Source organism: Theropithecus gelada, chromosome 8 (assembly GCF_003255815.1).
Source record: "Theropithecus gelada isolate Dixy chromosome 8, Tgel_1.0, whole genome shotgun sequence".
Taxonomy (NCBI): domain Eukaryota; kingdom Metazoa; phylum Chordata; class Mammalia; order Primates; family Cercopithecidae; genus Theropithecus; species Theropithecus gelada.
The window spans coordinates 87,416,427-87,430,272 of record NC_037676.1 but is presented as its reverse complement, the minus strand read 5'-3'; the positions used below and the strand labels follow the sequence as shown (position 1 = coordinate 87,430,272).

Genomic DNA, 13,846 nt, shown 5'->3' with positions numbered 1-13,846 from the left:
GATTTCATTTTAAATTATTTTTGTAAATAGTTCCAAAACATGCTTTTTTGTTGTTTTTTTGTTTGTTTTGTTTTTGAGACAGGATCTCTCTCCGTTGCCCAGGCTGGAGTGTAGCGGCGGGATCTGGGCTCACTGCAAACTCTGCCCCCTGGGTTCAAGCGATTCTTGTGCCTCAGCCTTCTGAGTAGCTGGGATCATAAGTGTGTGCCACCATGCCTGGCTTATTTTTGTATTTTTAGTAGAGATGAGGTTTTGCCATGTTGGCCAGACTGGTCTTAAGCTCCTGGCCTCCAGTGATCTGCCTGCCTCAGCCTCCCAGAGTGCTGGGATTATAGGATTGAGCCATCGTGCCTGGCCCAAAAACATGTTTTTCAATTATTATTTTTCTAATGAAGACATATAATTGACCTATGTTTACACATGTATGTTCTCTATATAGTGAAACTTTTTAAAGAGAGAATAGTATGGAAAATTCAAAAGCTCTGGCTCTCCAAGGCAAAGGCAGAGAAAGGGCAACATTTTGTTATGCCTCCTGATTTTACTCCTTGAGTTTTATTTTCTCCCCTTGTCTATTTTTTTAATGCTAGAAACTGTTTTCTTAAGGGAGCATTCCTCTTCAGGCAAGCATGATAATTGACAGATACATACAGTGTGACCATATAGTTGAGAAGTAATTACCTAATAAAGACAATAATGTTACTGTTTCGATTATTTTTTTGGGGGAGGGGGTGTTAGTTTTACATCATCTTAAAAAAATCCAGGTTTCATATTCACTGGTAGTAAATATATTAACTTTCTGGATCAAAATGGAGAGCCTCTCAAGATAAAGAATTGTGCAGTCAGCAATGACAAATTAGTCAGGATGGCAGGAACCTGGGGTCAAGCCTATCTTCACCATTTTGGTCTCACCACCATATGTAAGTGGGACCATAGTTGCACAGCACTCGTTTCTGACATCAGTGTGGCATATCTCTGTAGCACTGTCTTTGTCACAGATACTGCTCTGGGTAGCAGGAACTCTGATTATCCAGTTCCACTTCTGTAGGATCACATTTTTTACAGAGGTACGACAAATGGTACACAAATTTGGTTCTCAACTTTGAGACGGGATCAGAGATATTCTTCTTATTGTCTAGGAGAACAGCAATTTGGATGTTTCTCTCCACAGTGTCCTCATTAGGATCTTTGGTAGAAGAGATGATGGTGAAAATAACCTGGGCCCACTTACATTTGTCAACAGGAATGATCCTCTCATCTTCATCTTGAGGTGTCACAAGAACAGCCTTAACAAAAATGGCCTAGACTGTCCAGAAAAGAAAATAGTTCTTCATGCTGAGTTCAGTTCTCTTGAAAACCCAAATTCTAAAACGAGTCAGACGCTTCCTCCAACGTTTAATATAGAATTATAACTAAATACATTTCAGAAAGAATAAAGGACAAGGAAGTAAGTCAAGAATAATTCCATTTGCAGAAAGAGGGCCTGCTGCCTTGTTTTATTTTATTTTTTTTGACCCAGGAAAGGTCAGGGCCCATTAACAAAGTAGAATCAACATTTAAATACATAAGCAAACATGAAGGCTTTTGTCTTTTCCTCTCAGTTTTGAACCCTTGGTGTCATCTGGGAAGTGGGTTGGTTTCACATCTGAAATAGGAGAAGGAAGGAATGAAGGAGTTGCCAGTGACCTAAGATAAATATCTGATGCATACTAATTTTTTAATGTTACCAGAGTGATCCCAAACTCCTTAGCTTTCTGAGCGCAACATGATTGTAATAGTCAATTAAATAGTTTGTGTCTTTTTGCGTTTTATGGCAGAAACTATATAATTCTCCTGTCTTGGTGGAATTTGGGGAGTGGATCTTGAGGCACTGCAGCTGCTCATCAACACCTGTGAGCTAAAACTCTCATTTTCTGCAAGCCTCTCCTAGTCCTCTTCCCAACATTTCATCTTTGTCCGTGCTGCTCCTGCTCCTTGTTTATTTCAAGAAAAGCTCTCCATAAAGCCCCAACTTTAGGAACTAACTTTTCTTTTCCCTCATAAGTTGGAAAACAAATCTTCATATTGTTTTTGCATATAGAACTATTTAGATACTTTCAACCTGGAAATTGTCTTTCATAATCAAAAGACTCATACATATGTGCTTTTCTAAACCTGCTGATCTTAAACTGTTAGATGTCAGGACCTCCTTTTACTCTTAGATTACCCAAGGCCCTAAAGAGCTTTTCTTTATGTGGTTATATCTACCGCTGTTTATCCTGCTAGTGATTAAATGAGAAATGTAAAAATATTACTGTCATCTGAATATTTGTAACACCCCAAAAATTTATTTGTAGAAACCTAATCCCCAATGTTATACTATTAACAGATTGGGGTCTTTAGGAGGTCATTAGGTCATGAGGGCAGAGCCTTCAGTAATGGGATTAGTTATCTTATAAAAAAGGCATAAAAGAGCTGGTTTGCCCCTTCCATCTTTAAGGACAAAGAGAGAAGTTGCCATCTGTGAACCAGAGCGAGCTTTCACCAGATGTTGAATCTGCTGGAGCTTTATGGTGGACTTCCTATACTCTAGAAGTGTGAGAAATAAATTTCTGTTGTTAATAAGCCACACAGATTATGGTACTTTTGTTTTAGTAGCCTGAACAGACTAAAATAAATATTTAAATATTAAAATAATACATTATGATATATTAATTCAATATATAATTATTGAATTATATATTGAAAAAAATACAATTTGAGTTATGCAAGATAAGTTCTAGAGAACTGCTGTACATTATGTCTGCAGTTAACAGTACTGCACTGTGCACCAAAAAATATGTTAAGAAAGTAGATATCATGTGTTCTTATAGCAGTAAAAATTAACAATAATAAATTTATTGCAGTTTAACATGTATAACATATTTTTAGGAAAAATAATTATATATTATAAAACAAAAAATTGTAGTGAGAATGGTGGCATTGTACATTTTCACAGATCTTTTTCATATCTGGCTTATTCATAGATGATAGTAGAGTCTCATTTCTGCTTCTACATTTACAGTTGCAATATGTTGTTTTGGTTGGGGTTTATGAAAAAAATCTGGAGCAGTTTCTAAAGTATAGGAAGTATCCGAAGAAGCATATGAAGAAAATACTCTGGGAGGAGTACAGTCACTTCCGCTGTGAAGGCACAGATGAGTTCCTAAAAAGCACTGAGCTGTGCAAAACAGTACTTTTAAAAATACAGGGTTTATAAGAAAATGAGTTTAGGAATATAGTGCTCAGAAACTTTTCTGACACACAGAGAACCAGATAGTAATCTAATTAAAAAGCACGACTCTAATAAAAATGATAGCACAGTTTTAGACATTAAATAGGCAAGAAATGAATGAATTCAATGATAAATACAGCATTACCTTATGGGAAATTTATTTGTGGAACCAGGTGTCTTCACTCCCCCAGTGCTCTACCTGGCTCCCAAGTCCACCACTCTACAGGCAAGAGGAATAGAACAAAAGAGAGATGAAGAGAGAAAAAGGAAGGTGAACACAGAGGGAAAATGCAAAATAGGCTGAGAGAAAATGAGGAAATTAAAGAGAGGGAGGTTGGGGGCCTTCTTAGTGTCCTTGGTAGTTAGAAGGGTTGCACCTTGTGAGTTTTTGTAAAGTACTGGCAGGAAAGTGATGTGAAATTGAATGGAATATGGTAACACCATGTGTGGATGGGTGTGACTCAATGTCCTCATGAAGTGTGTGTCTGATTGGGATGTTTGTATTTGTAGGAGGGAGAAAGTAATATCTCTTCCTTACCTATCACAAGGTTTGAAGCTGACACTCCTATAATGAAAGGCAGATCAACAAGAGGAAAGCATAACAAATATGTTTAACAAAGTTTTATGTGGCACGGGAGACTTCAGAAATGGAGATCCAGAATGAATCAAGGACAGTTTCTCAAAAAGGATATTGAGCAACTCTTTCTTTCTTCCTCTTATCTTCCTTTCTGTCTCTGTCTCTCTGTCTCTGTCTCTTTCTCTCTGTCTCTCTCACACACACACATGCACACAAATGTGCATGAACAGGTAGTGTGCCAGGTCTCCTATGAAGTACATCTTATTTTAGTTTGTGAGACAGTGATATGAAACCCAAATTTGGAATGATTTTATAATCATCAAGACAGAGTAGAGTACCACTAATCTTAGATATTGGATGTTCCAGTAGTTTCATATATTAACTCATGGTGAATTGAGAATTAAGAATACAGTATTTCATATTATTTGAGAAAATTATTCACTTTTAGGTTATTTTCTTTAATGTACCTTGAAATAAAAGCTTCGCTTCAGACCCTAGGAAATGCTGGACGAAGGTAAAAATTACTTCGAATGCTTCTGAAAGTATAAAAATACTGCCTAGGGTGTTCTCTATTGATTATATATGCAGATTACCTTTTTAACTGCCTCTCTTATGAGGTATTAATTTGTGCTTGGAATATTTTATGTCCTTGATAACTTGATTAATTTTGAGCAAAGTCAGTAAAACATAGATCTTTATTTAAGTAAAATTCAATAGAAAGGCTTTCATCTGACATCAGTCAGATTTTATTGAGGATTTGATACAATTCCTTTTGATATATCTCATTTCATTAATAACAAATATAGGAATATATGCCAGATTCCGAAATTAATTACAATCGAAGCCATAGATGTTATTCTAAACCACATTCAAGTGTCAATTCACTTCCATTTCAACTAACTTGATAAATAATCATACCCTAAGTTTATGCAGTTTCATATTCATTACCATATTTTTTCCTACTAACAACCCCCAAAACAGGTAAAATCATACTAGCATAAAACTTGACATGATGAGGCTATCTGCAGTGGTTTGGAGCTTCTGGAGAGAGGCCAGAACCTCCACCTTGGAGTGGGACTGAACAGTGAGGATAGAAGTGTTTGGGAACTTGAAAGGGTAGAGGTTGGAGCACAGAATGGTTTCAGATTCCAGAAGAAACTCAAGTCAGATGTATAGGTTATGGTACACAAAGTGTGTGTCTATAGATGATTGTCTAATATGTTCAGTTCCCATATGTGGGCAGGGAGTTTACCTGACAGGAAAGCCACAAGCACCTGTGCCACAAAAAGTTACTGGGAACAGGGAGAACTAGAGTGGTCAGAAGGAGGAATATGATCATATCATTATTAGGAGTACACATAAAGATCACCTACAGAGCTGGGTAAATGTGCACTGTGTGATTGGGTAGGTCCAGGATGGGGCTGTGGTATGTTTGTTTTAAAAGCCACAGAAATGATACACTTGGTCTATGGTGAGAACCACGACTTAAATAAGAGTTCAGTCTGGGCTAGCAGCATTCATGACATAGGTAGGAGCCAGTGGTAGACTTGGGCAGAAAAGGCAGAGCTCTAAAGTCTAAGAGTTGAGGAATAGATTGTAGTGCCCTGTAAAATATCTCAGGGTGAATGTTTCAGAGCAATTATGGTCATACTTTTTTCTTTTTTAAAGGACACAGTGATGAATTCCATTGTGTATGTGTGTGTGTGTGTGTCTCTGTGTGTGTGTGCTGGCCATGTGTCAGAAAAATAGGTCTACCAAACTGTAGGCATAGGGCTGGTTGAGGCATGTCCATATTAGGGAGGTAAATTATTAGTCTGTAGGTTTTGCAAAAATGCAGTTGTCAGCAATGGGCAATTTATAACCAGTGTCTTTCAAAAATTCAGACAAGACATTAGCTTCAGGGATGTCTATCATGAGTAAAGGGACACCAAACACTCAAAAGATTCAGAGTCAAATACTTTTTTAAGAAAAATGGGAAGAGAAAATCAAGAGACATATTTAAGTCACAATATCCAATAACAAAATTGGGCTAGAGATATAAAGAGACAATTCATAGTAAAAGCACTAATGGCAAAACAAACAAACAAACAAACAAAACACATAAGAAAAGATGTCCAAACTTTCTGATACTAGCAATAATAATTAAAGTAAGGAGGTAATTTAATTTTGTTAAATTAGCAAACATTAAAAAGTAATAGCATCTATATTAATTTCCTATGACTGTTGAAACAAATTATCACAAACTAGGAGGCTTGAGGCAACACAGATTTATTCTCTTACAATTCTGGAGGTCAGAAATCTGAAATCAGTTTCACTGCACTAAAGTCAAAGTGTTAGTAGGGCTGGTTGCTTTCAGAGGCTCTAGAAGGAGAATTAGAGGAGAGGGGAATTAGTTTCTAGCCTTTTCTAGCTTCTGGAGGCCACCTTCTTTCCTTGGCTGGTGACCTCTTCCTCTTAATAACTACTCCAATCTCTTGGTTCATCATCACACTGCTTATTTCTGTATCAAAGCTCTCTCTAATAAAGACATGTGATTACATTTGGGAACGTAATCACATATGTAATGAGGAGAGAATACTCTCCTCGTTAGGCTTCTATTCTTTCTTTTAAATTTTATTTTAAGTTCTGGGATACAGGTGCAGAATGTGCAGGTTTGTTACATAGGTATACATGTGCCATGGTGATTTGCTGCACTATCAACCCATTATCTAGGTTTTAAGCGCCCCCATGCATTAGGTATTTGCCTTAATGCTCTCTCTTCCCTTGACCCTTACCCCTGACAGGCCCCAGTGTGTGATGTTTCTCTCTCTGTGTCCATGTGTTCTCATTGTTCAACTCCGATTTATGAGTGAGAACATGCGGTGTTTGGTTTTCTGTTCCTGTGTTAGTTTGCTGATAATGATAGCTTCCAGGTTCATCCATGTTCCTGCAAAAGACATGAATTCATTCTTTTTTATGGCTGCATAGTGTTCTATGGTATATATGTGCCAGATTTTCTTCATCCAGTCTATCATTGATGGGCATTTGCTATTGTAAATAGTGTTGCAATAAACACATGTGTGCATGTGTCTTTATAGTGGAATTATTTGTAACCCTTTGTGTATATACCCAGTAATGAAACTGCTGTGTCAAATGGTATTTCTGGTTCTAGATCCTTGAGGAATCACCACACTGTTTTCCACAATGGTTGAATTTATTTACACTCCCACCAACAGTGTAAAAGCATTCCTATTTCTCTACATAGACTTGTATTCTTTGTGTCTGGTTTCTTTTTCTTAACATGAAGTTTGTTGCAAGAGGCTGCAGTTAACTTACTTTCATTGCTAATAGTATTACATTGTATGGAATACCATAATTTAATCTATTTTAATACTGATGCAAATGTGGATTGTTTTCATTTTTTGATTTCTTAAAAGAGCAATGCAGCTACACTTCTCTTCTATATTGATGTTTATACTCTCTCCTAGCAAATCAAGAAGTTTAGACTGCTTTAACCCCATGTAATCTATTTCTGTCTTCACTCCTATACTGGCCATGTTATTTTAATTCTCTTTATATTTTAAACCTCTCAAGACATTAAAAAATTTTAGACAGTCATTATTTATTGGGTATACCCACATATTTACTGTTTTAATTTCATTTATTATTTTTTGTAGCACTTTTTTTTTTTAAACTAGATTGTTATTTTGCCTAAAGAATACTCTTTTTCTAAACCACCAGGAAGAAGTTGAATCCCTGAATAGACCAACAGCAGGCTCTGAAATTGAGGCAATAATTAATAGCCTACCAACCAAAAAAAGTCCAGGACCAGACGGATTCACAGCCGAATTCTACCAGAGGTTCAAGGAGGAGTTGGTACCATTTCTTCTGAAACTATTCCAATCAATAGAAAAAGAGAGAATCCTCCCTCATTTTACGAGGCCGACATCATCCTGATACCAAAGCCTGACAGAGATACAACAAAAAAAGAGAATTTTAGACCAATATCCCTGATGAACATCGATGCAAAAATCCTCAATAAAATACTGGCAAACCAAATCCAGCAACACATCAAAAAGCTTATCCACCATGATTAAGTGGGCTTCATCCCTGGGATGCAAGGCTGGTTCAACATATGCAAATCAATAAACGTAATCCAGCATATAAACAGAACCAAAGATAAAAACCACATGATTACCTCAATAGATGCAGAAAAGGCCTTTGAAAAAATTCAACAGCCCTTCATGCTAAAACTCTCAATAAATTCGGTATTGATGGAATGTATCTCAAAATAATAAGAGCTATTTATGACAAACCCACAGCCAATATCATACTGAATGGGCAAAAACTGGAAAAATTCCCTTTGAAAACTGGCACAAGACATGGATGTCCTCTCTCACCACTCCTATTCAACACAGTGTTGGAATTTCTGGCTAGGGCAATCAGGCAAGAGAAAGAAATAAAGGGTATTCAGTTAGGAAAAGAAGAAGTGAAATTGGCCCTGTTTGCAAATGACATGATTGTATATTTAGAATACCCCATTGTCTCAGCCCAAAATCTCCTTAAGCTGATAAGCAACTTCAGCAAAGTCTCAGGATAAAAAATCAATGTGCAAAAATCACAAGCATTCTTATACGCCAGTAACAGACAAACAGAGAGCCAAATCACAAGTGAACTCCCATTCACAATTGCTTCAAAGAGAATAAAATACCTAGAAAATAAAATTCCTAGGTATTTTATTCCCACTTACAAGGGATGTAAAGGACCTCTTCAAGGAGAACTAGAAACCACTGCTCAGTGAAATAAAAGAGGACACAAACAAATGGAAGAACATACCATGTGCATGGATAGGTAGAACCAATATTGTGAAACTTGCCATACTGCCCAAGGTAATTTATAGATTCAATGCCATCCCCATCAAGCTACCAGTGACTTTCTTCACAGAATTGGAAAAAACTGCTTTAAAGTTCATATGGAACCAAAAAAGAGTCTGCATTGCCAAGCCAAAAGAACAAAGCTGGAAGCATCACGCTACCTGACTTCAAACTATACTACAAGGCTACAGTAACCAAAACAGCATGGTACTGGTACCAAAACGGAGATATAGACCAATGGAACAGAATAGAGCCCTCAGAAATAATACCATACATCTACAGCCATCTGATCTTTGACAAACCTGACAAAAACCACAAATGGGGAAAGGATTCCCTATTTAATAAATGGTGCTGGGAAAATTGGCTAGCCATAAGTAGAAAGCTGAAACTGGATCCTTTGCTTACTCCTTATATGAAAATTAATTCAAGATGGATTAGAGACTTAAATGTTAGACCTGAAACCATAAAAACCCTAGAAGAAAACCTAGGTAATGGTTTCAGGACATAGGCATGGGCAAGGACTTCATGTCTAAAACACCAAAAGCAACGGCAACAAAAGCCAAAATTGACAAATGGGATCTCATTAAACTAAAGAGCTTCTGCACAGCAAAAGAAACTACCATCAGAGTGAACAGGCAACCTACAGAATGGGAGAAAATTTTTGCAATCTACTCATCTGACAAAGGACTAATATCCAGAACCTATAAAGAACTCAAACAAATTTACAAGAAAAAAACAAACAACCCCATCAAAAAGTGGGCAAAGGATATGAACAGACACTTCTCAAAAGAGGACATTCATACAGCCAACAGACACATGAAAAAATGCTCATCATCACTCGCCATCAAAGAAATGCAAATCTAAACCACAAAGAGATACCATCTCACACCAGTTAGAATGGCAATCATTAAAAAATCAGGAAACAACAGGTGCTGGAGAGGATGTGGAGAAATAGGAACACTTTTACCCTGTTGGTGGGACTGTAAACTAGTTCAACCATTGTGGGAAACAGTGTGGCAATTCCTCAAGGATCTAGAACTAGAAATACCCTTTGACCCAGGCATTCCATTACTGGATATATACCCAAAGGATTATAAGTCATGCTGCTATAAAGACACATACACATGTATATTTATTGCAGCACTATTCACAATAGCAAAGACTTGGAATCAACCCAAATGTCCATCAGTGACAGACTGGATTAAGAAAATGTGGCACATATACACCATGGAATACTATGCAGCCATAAAAAAGGATGAGTTTGTGTCCTTTGTAGGGACATGGATGCAGCTGGAAACCATCGTTCTCAGCAAACTATCACAAGAACAGAAAACCAAATACTGCATGTTCTCACTCATAGGTGAGAATTGAACAATGAGATCACTTGGACACAGGAAGGGGAACATCACACATTGGGTCCTCTTGTGGGTGTGGGGGGGAGGGATAGCAATAGGAGATACACCTAATGTAAATGAAGAGTTAATGGGTGCAGCACACCAACATGGCACACGTATACATATGTAACAAACCTGCACGTTGTGCACATGTACCCTAGAACTTAAAGTATAATAATAATAATAAAAAAAAGAATACTCTTTTTCTTTCATTTACTGTGAATCTGCTAGCAACAAATTGTCTTAGTTTGTATTTATCTGAAAATGTCTTCATTTTTATCTTAAATATTGAAAATAAAATTTAATTATTGTTCTTGTATGCTTGGCTTAATTTTTAAGAACTTATTGTATATATTTAAGGTAAACAACATGATTTTTCAATAGACTATTTTTAGAGCAGTTTAGGTTCACAGTAAAATTGGGCAGAAGGTATAGAGATTTCCCATATGCCTCTTCCCCGACACATGTATAACCTCCCCCATTATCAACATTCTCCACCAGAGTGGGACATTTGTTACAATTGATGAGCCAACATTGACGCATCATCATCACCCAAAGCCCATAGTTCACATTAGGATTCACCCTTGGTGTTGTATATGCCTGAGGGAACTGACTGAACACATGTGAAGCTGCATCCAAACTGTGACCAGATTAATTGGAAAAATGTAAAATGACATGTATCCACCATTGTAGTATCATATAGAGTAGTTTCACTGCTATAAAAATTCTTTGTGCCTCTTCTATTTATCCTTCCCTTCTACAAACCCTGGCAACGACTAATGTTTTTACTGTCTCCCTAGTTTTGCATTTTCCAAAATGTTGTATAGTTGGAATCAAACAGTATGTAGCTTTTGCAGATTGACTTCTTTCACTTACAATACATTGTTATTAACTGTAGTCCCCATGTACAACATGATGTTTTGATATACACGTACATTTCAGTACTGAAATGATTATGGCAGCCAAGCCAATTAACATATCCTTCATGCACAAGTACAGTTTTTTGTGGTAAGAGCACTTAAAATATATCCTTTTAGCAAATTTCCAGCATACAATGCAATATTAACTATAGTCCTCATGATGTATATTAGATATCTAGAAATATATTTATTATAGATTTCTAGATTAACAATATTTTTTCACCACATTAAAAATTTACTCCATTATTTTTTGACTTTCACTGTTCTTGTTGAGAAATTAGAAGTCGTTTTGGCTTTTGCTTCTTTGAAGGTAATGTCTTTCTTCTTTTTTGCTTTTAATGTTTTTACCTTTTCTTTCTTTTTTACTAATTTTGCTATGTTGGACTAGATGGAAATGTAGATGTTAAACCCATCCACCGAGTTCTTGATTTCACATATTTTCTTTGTTTTAGATTTTCCATATGGTACTTTTTTACATATGCTATACAAATTGTCTATAGTTCCCTCATCTTTACTATATTTGCAACCATTTTTAAAATCTCTTTGAAGACATTATTTTATCTCCTCAAACATAAGCATAGTTATTTAAAAGTCTGTGTTTGATAATTCCAGTATTTGAAGACCTTTGTTCTCTTTGGATTATCTATTTTTTCCTGCTGGCTTTTCTTCATTAACTCTTAACTCCCCTGTGTATTATCTTTGATTATGTGCCAGACATTATACTTGAAAAAAAAATCCAGGAGCTTTGGAGGTTATTTGTGTTATTATAGGTTAATTTGCCAACATCCTTATAAAACAAGCCAGTCTCATCAGTATTGAAAACCAGATCTTCCACATATCCCTTTTCCTATAACACTATGCAGGTATTTAAAAAATTCTTCTGTAGCTTCCTGATTTGCAAAACCTGCCTTGCCTGCAATTTTAACATTTTTTTAGGTGTATTACCTTTTAAAAGCTTCAAGCCAACCAGCACTAGCTAGAGGGGTTTAATATTTTCATAAACCCTGAGTAACATGACTGTAAATTTCTTTCGCTTTCAGCCTACAAAAACGTTGTCCACTATGCTTCTTTTTAAGTCATTATCTCACGAATCCCCAAAAGTAGCCACTTTCCATCTTTTCCATAGCTTCATTATACAATATAGATTTTTTTTTTTTTTTTTTTTTGAGACGGAGTCTCACTCTGTCGCCCAGGCTGGAGTGCAGTGGCCAGATCTCAGCTCACTGCAAGCTCTGCCTCCCGGGTTTACACCATTCTCCTGCCTCAGCCTCCGAGTAGTAGCTGGGATTACAGGCGCCTGCCACCTCGCCCGGCTAGTTTTTTGTATTTTTTAGTAGAGACGGGGTTTCACCGTGTTTGCCAGGATGGTCTCGATCTCCTGACCTTGTGATCCACCCGTCTCGGCCTCCCAAAGTGCTGGGATTACAGGCTTGAGCCACCGCGCCCGGCCACAATATAGATATTACATCAGCACTTTCTTAAGTGGCCTCATGTTCAGATTGGTGACTTTTCTTTCCTTTTCTGAGTGTACCATATTGTTGATTCATTAACATTGAAGTCACAGCCAACAGCACTTGAACTCATGCCTAAAGGAAGCTTATCTAACACACACATTTTCTCTGTAAGGCACAATACAGCCTTTGTGTGCTTAAGAACGCTAGACAGCACTTCAGCACTACCCTTGGGAGCCATTTAAAGCAACAAAATCACCATCAAAAAGCATGAAATGTGAAAACATGGCACTAAAGACACTGTAAAACGGACACTTGTTTACTATACAGCATTGCATTTTGTTTACCTCAGTTGGGAAAGCACGTGTTGGGTGACTCTGTGTACCTCTGTGAATGACTATAAATGTACTGTGAGTATTGATTTATGGTTAAAAATAAATTTTAGTGAGTAGGCAAATTTACAAATATAAAATCCTTGGATAATGAGGATTGACTGTATCTGAGATTTCCTAAAGCTAGTTTAATTAATTAAAATTTTTTGAATCACATAGATGGTGTAAAGCTGGGATGCAGTTTTTTGTGAGCGCTGATACTTCTGGTGCACCTTTATTCCAGCACTGCAGCCTTTCAGGGTCCCAGTCACAGACAAGAAGGGCCCCAGGATTCAAATCTTCCCCCCGACTCTGAAGCTGTCAAGAACACTGCTCAGTCATTGAGTCACTTTTTCTGGAATTGGTCACTGGCCTAATAATAAAAACTACCAGACTTCTCAATTTCTGTCTTTCCTGGATCTCAACTCAACGATTATGAACTAACAACATGGTTTTACATTTTATTATATCCTGATCATTTTCACATCATCACTAGATGACAAATTGTAAGACTGGACTGCAAGATCTTTTCTAATCTAAACTGAAAAATGTACTATTACAATTTTACAAGTTTGTTTTGTTAAGGTCACAGGGATAGATCACATGCTTGGAATTGATAGGAGTGTGGTTTCTTCTGTAGAGTAGAAACATTTTAATTTTCAGTCATTCTGGTTAGAGGTCAGGGCAGAGCTCAGGAGATGGGTTTTAGACTGAAGTGAGGTGAAGGTCATTTTCTCACAGACAGAGGATGTCAGGGGATGCTGTTGGAAAAAGTAAGCTGCTCTGGGTCATGAAGAGTCTGGTAAAGAATCTAGAACAGGTCTCAGCCAGGACAATGGTTGTAAATTACTCCTTGTGTTGACTTGCCTTTTATTATACTGTCAGGAACATAGCATCAAGTTTAATCAAAATTTGACCTAGAATCAAAAGTGCCATGGGGAATTATGGGTGTAACCATTCCATTGCTAATAGAAAGGAAAATAGTTTTCTTCTTCTGAGATCAGACTAAAAGACAGCTGTGCTCAACATA

At 36.9% G+C, this 13,846-nt stretch overlaps 1 pseudogene; it reads right to left on the bottom strand.

Moving 5' to 3' along the window:
* Nucleotides 1-853: 853 nt before the first annotated feature.
* On the bottom strand, nt 854-1,331 carry LOC112629715 (annotated as a pseudogene).
* Nucleotides 1,332-13,846: the final 12,515 nt, after the last annotated feature.